At 43.1% G+C, this 12,664-nt stretch overlaps 1 pseudogene; it reads left to right on the forward strand.

Annotated features, from left to right (window-relative positions):
• The first annotated feature begins 5,903 nt into the window (after nt 1–5,903).
• Nucleotides 5,904–6,231, forward strand: LOC118654612 (annotated as a pseudogene).
• The last annotated feature ends 6,433 nt before the right edge of the window (nt 6,232–12,664 follow it).

Here is a 12,664-nt window from a genome sequence, read left to right on the forward strand (position 1 = left end):
AAAAGTGAAATGGAAAATTCGACTTTTGGGCTCCTGTCTCAATGTTGCTTTTATTCAGCCAATACAGCTTGATGTTCATTTCCTGATCACTCTGCTCTTGAGGGTATAGTGCATTGTAGGATCTCAGGGGTGGCACAGAAATAGAAAGGTCCTAGGTTGAATCCAATCCTGGATTTTTACCCAAGGATACTAGAGGTAGTGTGGTAGGGGTGAAGAATCAGAAAGGAGTCCAGGTCATAGCCAGAAAAATGGGGCTAAGTGTCAAACTTGAAGGGTGTAGTGAAAAGGGCACAGAAGAAGTTCACTATTTCTGCTAATTGTCCAAGTGTGGGAAGACAACCTGATGAGCCCATTAAGCTGTTAATAGTTTAGTACTTTTCTTCCAGTTTTCTTTCTTTATACACACATGCATCATTGAAATCATATTGTACATACAGAAGATTTTGTTCACAGGATCATTTTCCAGGTCTTCCAAATAGAAATACAATGGTTTATCACCCACCCCCTCAAGCTGAGAATCCAATGAAACATGTAAACCAGGCCCTAAATGGAAGCCATTGTGCATACCCTTTCTGTCTGCTCTGCCCTCTGTTAGCCAAATTTGCCAACAATAACACCATGAATGCCTCATCCAGAATCCCCGTGCCTCAGGAATTACAACCACTACCCCTGTTCCTCCCTGGAACCAGCCAGCACTATCAGGTCAATATGTTGGGGAGTGCCAGGTTGCTGAAAACACCCTGAAGGCCAAGGCTTCTGCTGATATGCACTGCTTATAGCAGGAGGGATGGTGGGCCATTTAGGTAGGAAACCCAGGTAGTTTTTCTCCTATTCTATCTGTCCAGCCAACCCTGCTGCAAAATAGAGGACTGACTTCTAGGCCCATTCAGACCTCTGAGATCACAAACTCCATTGCCTTCTGCTTAACGTTCCCCACCTCCCTGTTCATGCACATCCATCCATCCTATCAGAGACAGGGAGCCAGAGTATGTTTCATGGATTCCTGGACAGACCCATCCATGTGGATTCCAACACGTGAGCACCTGGTCCAAGGAGAGAACATTGAGCTAAAAAGGGGCACCCATAAAAGCTTGAGTTCAACCTTAGCTTTCACCATCCTGCCTTGTGCCTTTCATAGAGCCAACTCACTTCCAGCCCCAGACAATAGAGCAGTGTGTGTGTGTGTGTGTGTGTGTGTGTGTGTGTGTGTGTGTGTGAAGGGGAAGATAGGATCTAGTCCTGTATACTTTTTTGTTGTTGTTAATCCTCACCAAAGGATATTTTTCCCACTGATTTTTAGAAAGAGTGGGAGGGAGGGCAGGGAGAGAGAGAGAGAGAGGTGTGTGTGTGAGAGAGAGACATGAGAGAGAGAGAGAGAGAGAGAGAGAGAGAGAGATTGGTTGTCTTCTGCACATGCCCTGACTAGGGCCAGGGATTGAACCTGCAACCCAGGTATGTGCTCTTGACCAGGAATCAAACCCTTGATCCTTTGGGATGTCGGTCGACTCTAATTTCTGAGCCACACTGTACTAGGGCCTGTATACCTTCTTTAAACTGCCAAATCAGTCCCTGCAACAGGCTCTGCGTACCATATAAAAAGAGAAGCTCCAATACATCTTCATCTCTCACAGCCTTCATTCTAAATAATCTGCTCTCCTTCATATGTCCCTCGCACCTGAAGAGGAAAATCCTGCTCCCATGCCTCCCAAAGATTTTTGTCTCCCTTCTTTTAAAATTTTTAATTTTTATATTTTTATTGATTTCAGAGGGGAAAAGAGAGGGAGAGAGTTAGAGACATCGATGGTGAGAGAATCATTGATCTGCTGCCTCTTGCACACAGTCGAGCCCACAACCGGGGCATGTGCCCTGACTGGGAATCGAACAGTGACCTCCTGGTTCATAGGTTAATGCTCAACTACTGAGCCACACTGGCTGGCCTCCTTTCTTCTACTTCCATCTTTATTTTGCCTTTTGTTTAAAGATTATGGTTCTTCTCTGTGGCTTTGCTGCCCTGGGCCTCCTCAAGTGAAACTCTTTTCTAGTTGGATGCCCCTAGGATCCTCCTCCTTCTGCTTACCCAAGAAGCAGACTCCTGCAGAGTAAGGATTCCACAATCTATGGGGCCTTTGCTTTGGATATAAGGGAAGAACTTCAGATCCTCTGAAGAGGCTTCCATTTTGATTACGTTTTCCTCCTGCAAAAGACAAGGATGATGGAGTTACTTCATCATATCCTAGGAAATGGCTTTTCCCGCATGAGGGCACTTTTCAGAATGTCAAGCAGTTATTGATTTTTGAATCTGAATTAGTGCTTTAAAATAAACATAAACTGCTCTTTCTCGCTGCTGACATTTAATCTCATAATCGAAGTTGGGTTATGTCATAGAATCCACTGAGGTTGGCATTATTCCTACAGAACAATATTGTCTAAGGAACTGAGCTACACACCTTGATAAAGAAGCCCTTGCCATGGCTGGTGTTGCCAAGTGGTTAGAGCATTGGCGCTGGCACCGAAGGGTCTTGGGTTCGATTCTTGGTCAAAGGCACATACTTGGGTTATACCGGTTTGATCCCCTACCCTGGTTGGGGCATGTGCTGGAGGCAACCAATCTATGTGTCTCTCTTACATGGATGTCTCTCTTTCTCTCTCTCTCTCTCTCTCTCTCTCTCTCTCTCTCTCTCTCCCCCCTCCTTTGCTCCCTTCCACTTTATCTGAAAACAATGGAAAAATATCCTTGGGTGAGAATAATAATAAAAAAAAAAAGCCCGGACTGTTATCACATGAGCCCTGAGAATTTTCACAACTTATTTCATCCTCATCACAATTTTTTTTTGGGGGGGAGAGGGGTTCTTTTTAAGGATTATCCCACACTTTAAATTATGTAGCCATATATGTAACATTAGAGTGTTTTGCTCAGTTTTAATAAGTTCGTCACTGAGCCCAGAAGAGCAATTTCTTTTTTTTTTTAATTTTTTTTATTGTTTAAAGTATTACAAAGAGTATTACATATGTCTCCTTTTTTTTTCCCCCACCCTTGACAATCCCCTGGCCTCCTCTATCCCCCAGTGTCTTGTGTCCATTGGTTATGCTTATATGCACGCATACAAGTCCTTCGGTTGATCTCTTACCGCCCCCCTCCTGCCCCCCCACCCTCCCCTGCCTTCCTGCTGTAGTTTGACAGACTGTTCGAGGCAGCTCTGCCTCTGTATCTATTTTTGTTCATACGTATATAATGGTCTTTATTATCCATAAATGAGTGAGATCATGTGGTATTTTTCCTTCATTGACTGGCTTATTTCACTTAGCATAATGCTCTCCAGTTCCATCCATGCTGTTGCAAATGGTAAGAGTTCCTTCTTTTTTACAGCAGCATAGTATTCCATCGTGTAGATGTACCACAGTTTTCTAATCCATTCATCTACAGATGGGCACTTAGGCTGTTTCCAGATCTTAGCTATGGTGAATTGTGCTGCTATGAACATAGGGGTGCATATATCCTTTCTGATTGGTGTTTCTGGTTTCTTGGGATATATTCTTAGAAGTGGGATCACGAGGTCAAACGGGAGTTCCATTTTTAGTTTTTTGAGGAAACTCCATACTGTCTTCCATAGTGGCTGCACCAGTCTGCATTCCCACCAGCAGTGCATGAGTGTTCCTTTTTCTTTTTTTAAAAAAATTTATCTTTATTGTTGAAAGTATTACAGATGTCCCTTTTTTTCTCCATGGACCACCTCCACCCTGCATCAGAAGAGCAATGTCTGACATTGATTTTCTGAGCTGGCTGCTGCTTCAAATTGCACGCTATGCTCTAACCCAGGGGTCCTCAAACTACGGCCCATGGGCCACATGCGGTCCGCCGAAAACATTTATCTGGCCTGCCGGGTGTTTTTGCTGCCTTTGTGTGCATAGGAATTTGTTCATAGTTTTTTTTTTTAAACTATAGTCTGGCCCTCCAATGGTCTGAGGGACAGTGAACTGGCCCCCTGTTTAAAAAGTTTGAGGACCCCGGCACCCTTACACTGAAAATCTGAATATCAGAAAGCCTTCATAACCTTTCATCAGGATACTCAAAACCACCATACATAGTATGGGATTCTCAAACTGGATGGTATCTTAAACTGGACCTCTGCCCTATCTCTTTTCCTTTTTAACCAAGTTATTGAAAGACACTTCTACATTTGCTGTCTACACTTCTTCATCACCCATTCACTCTTCAGTTCCACTCCAATCTGGCTTCTGCCCCTACTCCCTACTACACTGAAACAGTTTTCACCAAGGTCACTTTGTTGTTAAATCCAATAGACAGCTCTCAGAATGAATCTTACTGACTCTGAGGTGTTTGGTTCAGTTGACAATTCCCACCTTCTCAAAACTTTCTTCTCCTTTGATTTTCCCCTTTTAATATTAATTTTTATATTTTCTGATTATATAAGTAATGCATGTTCTTTATGGAAAAACAAGAATACAAAAAAAATGATGAGGATAAAAAGAAAAAGAGTCTGTAACACCACCACTCAGAGATGGTTATTATTAATTAGAGGCCTGGTGGACAAAATTCATTCACTCGGGGGGGGGGGGGGGCTGTCCCTCAGCCCAGCCTGCACCCTTTCCAATCTGGGACCCTTAGGGGAATGTCTGACTGCTGGACATCCCTCTCACAATCCAGGACTGCTGGCTCCCAATCACTCGCCTGCCTGCCTGCCTTATTGCCCCTAACTGCTTCTGCCTGCCAGCCTGATCACACCTAACTGCTCCCTTGCCAGCCCAGTCACCCCCAACTGCCCTCCCCTGCTGGCCAGCTTGCTCCCAACTGCCCTCCCCTGCCAGCCATCTTGTGGCTGTGGGCGCTGTCATCTTTGCGATGGCATGAGGGTCAATTAGCATATTCCCTCTTTATTAAATAGGATAGGTTTAAAAGTTTATAGTTGTTTTTCAATAAAAGACAGAAATATACTTTTTAAAGAAATGTACTTTTAAAATAAAATTTTCATCATATGATACATGTTATTATTTTTATTGAGGTATAATGACATATTACATTATGTTACTTTTAGGTGTACAACATTATGGCTCAATATTTATGTATATTGTGAAATGATCACCACAGTAAGTTTAGTTAACATCCATCACCATACATAGCTATAATTTTTTTCTTATGAGGAGAATATTTAACATCTACTCTCTTAGCAACTTTCAAATGTGTAGTACAATATCATTAACTGCATTTACCATGCTGTATGTTATATATCCATGACTTATTTATTTGATAACTAGAAGTGTTTGTATTCTTTTGACTCCCTTAACCCAGTTTGCCTACCTTTCACCCACCACCTCGGGCAACTACCAATCTTCTCTGCAATACATATTATTTTATATCTTCTCTCACTTGTCATTATAGCATGACCATTTTAAAATGGCCAGCTGGCATAGCTCAGTGGTTGAGTTTCGACCCATGAACCAAGAGGTCCCCAGTTCGATCCCCGGTCAGGGAAGATGCCTGGGTTTCAGGATCGATCCCCAGTAGGGGGCGTGTAGGAAGCAGTTGATTGATGTCTTTCATCAATGTTTCTGTCTCTCTATCCTTCTCCTTTCCTCTCTCTCTAAAATTAATAAAAACATATTAAAAAATAAATAGCCCTAGCCAGTTTGGCTTAGAGGATAGAGCATAGGCCCGAGGACTGAAGGGTCCTGGGTTGATTCCAGTCTTCCAGTCAAGGGCACATATCCTGGTTGGGGCACATTTGGGAGGCAACCAATTTATGTGTCTCTCTCACATCAATGTTTCTTTCTCTGTCTCTCCCCTACTCTCTCTAAAAATCAATGGAGAGTAGCGAGCTGAGCGAAGTGAGGAGTGTGGACATTGAGTTTACCATTTTCATCGTATAGACAGCTCTACTGCCAAGATGGCCAATGTGCCTAAAACCCGAAAGACTTACTGTAAGAAGTGTGGAAAGCATCAGCCTCACAAAGTGACCCAGTATAAGAAGGATAAGGATTCCCTGTATGCCCAGGGAAAGTGGCGCTATGGTAGGAAGCAGGAAGCAGAGTGGCTACAGTGGGCAGACAAAGTCAATTTTCCAAAAAAAGGCTAAACCCACAAAGAAGATTGTGCTAAGGCTTGAATGTGTTGAGCCTAACTGCAGATCCAAGAGGATGCTGGCCATTAAGAGATGCAAGCATTTTGAATGGGGAAGAGGTAAGAAGAGAAAGGGCCATGTGATCCAGTTCTAAGCTTTGGGATTCTTTTATTTTTGAGAAAATGTTGAAGCTGTAGAAAAATTACCTGCATAAAAATAAATGCAGTGATATTCTTGATTTAAAAAAATCAATGGAAAAATATCCTTGGGTGAGGATTAACCCCCTCCCCCAAATAAAATATCACTAAATATTACTGTAAAACAGGATTTTAAAGGGGTCACGGTTTGATTCCTGGTCAGGATGGGGTATGCAAGAGCAGCCAATTAATGATTCTCTCTCATCATTGATGTTTCTATCTCTTTCTTCCTCTCCCTTCCTCTGAAATCAATAAAAAATATTTTTAAAAATGGCTACATTATTTCTTTTAATTTTTTTTTTTTTAATTCTCACCTGAGGATATTTTTTCATTGATTTTTAGAGAGAGTGGAAGGGAGGGGGAGAGACGAAGAGAGAGAGAGAAACATCTCTCACATTGATTGGTTGCCTCCTGCAGGCTCCCTGACCAAGGCCGGGGATGGAGCCTGCAACTGAGGTACATGCCCTTGACCGGAATCAAACCCGGGGCCCTTCCGTCCTTGGGTTGATGTTCTATTCACTGAGCCAAACCGGATAGGGCATCTCCTTTAATTTTTGTTATATTTTCCTCTACTGGGTTTGTCATCTCTGACTGCTCCATGCTTTCCTCTTACCCTGCCCCTTAAATGTTTCTTAGAGTTCCATTTCATGTGTTCTTATCACTTCTCAAACTCTCCCAGAGCAGTCTCAAATGCTCCCATAGCTTCATCTGTATCTTCAAGCCAGATCTCACTCCTCGTCTCCAAATATGTAATCTATTCTGCTCCCAAACCTGCTGTTCCCCCAGTGTTCTTTTATCCCAATGAATGAATGGTGTTATTTCTACCCAATTGTCCAAGCCAAGAATCTGGGGAGTTGGTATTAGCTTCTCTGTCTTGCTCACCCTCCTACCACTTTGTATTCAATAAATAACTAAACCCTGTAAGTTTTATCTTCTCATACCTTCTGACTCCTCCTCCTCTTCCTTCCTATTCTACTTCCACTGCCCTGGTATAGACTCTGATAATTTTACAATTGAAATAGTAAGCCAGTTGCCTATCTCCCTACCTCCATTCATGGCCTCTTCCCATGCATTTTCCAAACTTTCTTTGGAGTGGTCTTTCTAAAATGTATATCTAATCATATAATTTCCCTGCTTAAAATCATACATTGGCTTCTCACTGCCTTTGGGATAAAACCTGCCTATAACACCTTTTCCCCACTTCTTTACCAACTCTTTTTCATTGTTTGAAACTCAGCTCAGATAGTTTACCCTTTGCATACAAAGGCTAAGGAGTGATTAGGTAACCAGTGACCTTTGTGCTAAATTCAGGAATTTAGTTTTTTAAAAATATACTTTTATTTATTTCAGAGAGGAAGGGAGAGAGACAGAAACCTCAATAATGAGTCAATTATGAGAGATAATAATTGATTGGCTTCCTCCTGCAACCTGGGCATGTGCCCTGACAAGGAATTTAACCTCAACCTCCTGGTTCTTAGGTCGACACTCAACCACTGAACCATGCCAGTTGGGCAAGTTTAGATTTTATTCCCTTCGTTTTCTCTATCCTTCTGTTTCTCCTCTGCACTGTATATCTCTGAGATAGCACTCATCGTAACCCACCATATTGTCTCTTTACTTGTGTGTCTCTTCTATTAGAATAGTTTTAAAGGGCAGGGACCATTCATCTCTGCATGAGCACCTATGTACTTAGCACATAATAGTTGTTTAGAAAAAGTTAGATGAATGACAACTGAATGAATAAATGGATCTTGGCCATATGCCAGGCATCACTTCCAAAATTGGAATGATCTGCATAGCAGCCTTAGCTAAAAGCATGTCCACAATTGCCTGGAATAGACCCTGCTACTGAGAGACCATAGAGGTGTATTATACATCTCAACCTTCTTGGCCTGCATCACCCATCACAGTTAGCACCCTTCCAAGGGAAATGATGCAGGGAGCTAAGTCAATAATCACTTTTCAGGGAAAGATTAATTCCTGGGTCATGGTAACCTCCCTTTACAAATGGCTTCAAAGAGTTTTTGGTTTCCACCTCCTTGCCTCTTCTGCATCAGTCACTATTCTCTCCAGCTACTTGTAACCCATTGGCTGGAGAAAATGGGACTACATTGACCTCAGCTTATTTTTTAAAATGTGTGGATAAGAATTTTGTCTGGCTGAAACCGGTTTGGCTCAGTGAATAGAGCGTCAGCCTGCGGACTGAGAGGTCCCGGGTTCGATTCTGGTCAAGGGCATGTATCTGGGTTGAGGGCACATCCCTGGTGGGGGATGTGCAAGAGGCAGCTGATCGATGGTTCTCTCTCATCGATGTTTCTAACTCTCTCTATCTCTCTCCCTTCCTCTCTGTGAAAAATCAATAAAATATATTTTTTTAAAAAAAGAATTTTGTCTGACTTGTGCCACCTTTCCTACCTTATCACCCTTAAGCAAACTGGTTGGAAATTATTAAGGCTGCTCAAAGCCTGTTGTTGGAGATTTGCCAACAGGGTTTACCAGATTTCTCTTCTCTCAATATGTCACTCCATGTTCAGTAACAGAAGTTGGTCTTGCTGAATTACTGATGAGGTGATGTCTCAAGACTTGCCTCCACAGTTTTTGTTTCATTTAGATAAATATTTGTTAAGTACCTATCACTTGCCAGGAACTCTGTTAGGGGCCATGGAGGATGTGAAGATGAACAAGGCAAGTCTCACTAGTTGTTTAAATAACCAGCTCTAATATAAAGTAAGTGGAATAGTGTTAAACACAGGTATAAGCAACATGTTGTGGGAACGCAGGTGAAAAAAGGAAGGGAGGTGGGAACTCATGTTTACTAAGTACCCATCTATGATGGCAACTCTTGTCACATGTATTATCATAGAGGTTAATTCTGACTAGGGGAATCTGCAGTCTTTATGCATCGAGACATTTGAGTTGGGCCTTGAAATATGAGTAAGAATTTGGCAGGAGGAAAATCAAAGTAAGGGCACTCAAAGTTGAGAGAACAATATGTGAAAAATCAACAGGGCATGAAAGTGCATGAACTGTTCGAGGAACACGGAGTATTGGGCATGGCTAGGTCATGGGGTAAAAAAGGGTAGTGTGGATACTGAAGCATGGAAAGATGGGCTGGCACCAGATTTGGAATAAGTTTTTTGTTTTTAATTCTCACCAGAGGGTATTTCCCCACTGATTTTTAGAGAGAGTGGAAGAGAGAGAGAGAAAGACAGAGATAAATATTGATGTGAGAGAAACACATCAATTGGTTGCCTCCTGCACAAGCCCCGACAAGGGCCCGGGCCAGAAAGGAGCCTGCAACCAAGGTATGTGCGTGCCCTTGACCAGAATCGAACCTAGGGCCCTTTGGTCTGCAGGCTGACGCTCTATCCACTGAGCCAAACCAGCTAGGGCTGGAGAAGTTTTTTTAACTTTTATTTATTTTATTTATTTATTTTTTTTTCTGTTTCAAATTATAGTATATTTTATTTGAATGTGCTTTAAAATTGTTACGTTAGGATAAGGTGGAACTAAAATGAAATCATTTGTTCTAGGAAGTAAGATGGAAATCGGGGCAAACATGCTAAGTAGAACTGCTGGGGTCCAACCCCAGCAGGTCCAGGGGTTCCCAAAGGTGTAGATGGAGTCGGCGAAGAAGGAACGACACGGAGACAGCGTTCAGCTGATCAGCAGCCCATCCAGGATCTCCAGCCAGGATCTCCAGCCAAGTTCTGGTCTGGATCTCCAGAGAGGTTCTGCTTAGGATCTCCAGCCAGGTTCTGTGTCCATGTTCTCTTGCTAGGTTCTCCAGGTTCTCCAGCCAGGTTCTGTAGCCATGTTCCCTCGCTAAGTTCTCCAGCCAGGTTCAGTCACCAGGTTCTAGTCAGGTTCTCTTGCCAATTTCTGTAGTCAGGTTCAGTCCAGGATCTTTTGCCATGTTCTCTCAATCTAAGTTCTGTGTTCTAAGTTCTGTGTTCTAAGTTCTGTGTCTTGCTGTCTTATTACATCTGTATTTATACCAGTTGATTCAATCCTATCAATCTCTATTACAAAGGTTAGGGCGTTTCTTATCTCCATTCCAGGGAGTAAAGATTATGTAGCTTAAGCATGATTGTTCATAGTTAAAGTGATTAATTACCCGCCTGGCACTTAGTTAAGAGGTTTTATTCCCTCCCTAACTTCAGGGGAAAATCCCTACCTGGGGAAACACCCTTTCTCAGAGACCTTGGTTAAAACACATAGTGCCAAGAAGGTGAGCAAACATATTAAGAACAGTATGCCATATATGCCAGGTCCCTTGAAACAGCAAGCATGGACCGGCTCCCGGCAAATTCCCCCTTTTTTATTTTTTAAAAGCCAGGCATTAAAAAGAAAAACCCCAAATGCTCTCTTGTATCCATTTTAAGAGAAGGATTGGCGCTTTCCACTATTACCTGAATCCTGATCTATCACCCCAGGGAGAGCTTGCCAATCCTGCACTTTCCCAGGGTGGAAAGGCTGCAGTGGGGTTAAGGATAGGGCTCCTTGGGCCTACCTCCTCCCATGCCTTTACATTTACCTTTCCTTCCTCAGAAAAGCATGGACATACTTCTTGTATAAAACGTTCTGTCTGACTAGGAGTAACCTTAATTCCTCAGCTAGCAAGCATATGTGTTAAAAGATCAATACAGAGTCTTATTTCTTTAGACTCAGTATGGCACATCTTCTCAATCTAAGTTCTGTATTATCCACCTTCTTACCCTACTTATCCTCTATAGGGGGGTCTGAAGTACCCTGGTGGAGTCCTATCCGTCCCGAATGTGGGGGTTCTCAGTGGGGGGGCTTACCTAGGGGAATCCTGTTCCAGGGGTTCCCAAAGGTGTGGACGGAGTCGGCAAAGACTATCCACCCTCTTCCTACGGTGGAGTCCTATCCATCCCGAGAGTGGGGCTTACCTAGGGGTCCCTGTTCGGGTGCCAGATGCTGGGGTCCAACCCCAGCAGGTCCAGGGGTCCCCAAAGGTGTGGATGGAGTTGGCGAAGAAGGAATGACACGGAGACAGCGTTCAGTTGATCAGCAGCCTAGCCAGGATCTGTAGCCAGGATCTCCAGCCAAGTTCTGGTCTGGATCTCCAGCGAAGTTCTGGCTAGGATCTCCAGCCAGGTTCTGTGTCCATGTTCTCTTGCTAGGTTCTCCAGGTTCTCCAGCCAGGTTCTGTAGCCATGTTCCCTCGCTAGGTTCTCCAGCCAGGTTCTGTCCAGGTTCTCCAGCCAGGTTCAGTCACCAGGTTCTAGTCAGGTTCTCTTGCCAATTTCTGTAGTCAGGTTCAGTCCAGGATCTTTTGCCATGTTCTCTCAATCTAAGTTCTGTGTCCTAAGTTCTGTGTTCTAAGTTCTGTCAAACTTTTAAATATTATTATTTTTTTCTTTCTTTCTTTCTTTTTCTTTTTTTTGAGAGAGCGAGAGCAAGAGAGAAAGAGAGAGAGAAGTGAGAGAGAAACATTGATCAGTTGCCTCCTGTTGTGCCCCCACCGGGGATCTAACACATAACCCGGGTATGTGTCCTAACCAGGAATCAAACTGCCACCTCTTGGTGTGTGGAATGATGCTCCAACCAAATGTGCTACCCAGCCAGTGCTTGGAGGAGTTTTGACGCCTAAGTTGGACATTTGAATTTTATTTAGTAGGCAACGAGGAGTCATTAAAAGCTTATCAATGAGGAGAATGACAAGTTGGAAATTACGTTTTAAGGAGATTAACTACTTGGTGGGATGAACTAGGGAGGGAGTAGATCAGAGGTTGCAAGATAGGTAGCAGGCTTTGTCAATAATCTGGGCATGAAGTTATAAACATTCGATATAGGGAAGTATCAGTAGTGACAGATCCAATAAGACTGCAAGATGCAATGTGGTTTAGTACAAAGTGTGTTGAGCGCTAGCCGGTTTGGCTCAATGGATAGAGCATTGACCTGCAGACTGAAAGGTCCCAGGTTCAATTCTGGTCAAGGACATTTGCCGGGGTTGTGGGCTTGATCCCCAGTAGGGGGTATGCAGGAGGCAGCCAATCGATTATTCTCTCTCATCATTGATGTTTCTATCTCTCTTTCCCTCTCCCTTCATCTATGAAATCAATAAAAATATATTTAAAAAACAACAACAAAATACAAAGTGCATTGGACTAGGGCTCCAATAGCCCTGGGTTCCAGTCCTAACTCCCATTTAGAGGCTATGGCAATTTACCTTTCAGGAATTCCATTTTATTTTCTGAAAAAAGGGTGAAGCTTGAAGAAATAAGTATCTTTAAGGTCTCTTCTAGCTCTAATGGCCTCTGGTTTAGACTAAAGTCACTTGCCCAAAATCACAGAGCCAGGACTTGGTCCCAGGCAGTCTTGTTCATAGAGGCAGTGTGCTTGACCACTGCACCATGTAGGCAT

This window comes from Myotis myotis, unplaced genomic scaffold (genome assembly GCF_014108235.1).
Source record: "Myotis myotis isolate mMyoMyo1 unplaced genomic scaffold, mMyoMyo1.p scaffold_m19_p_4, whole genome shotgun sequence".
NCBI lineage: Eukaryota > Metazoa > Chordata > Mammalia > Chiroptera > Vespertilionidae > Myotis > Myotis myotis.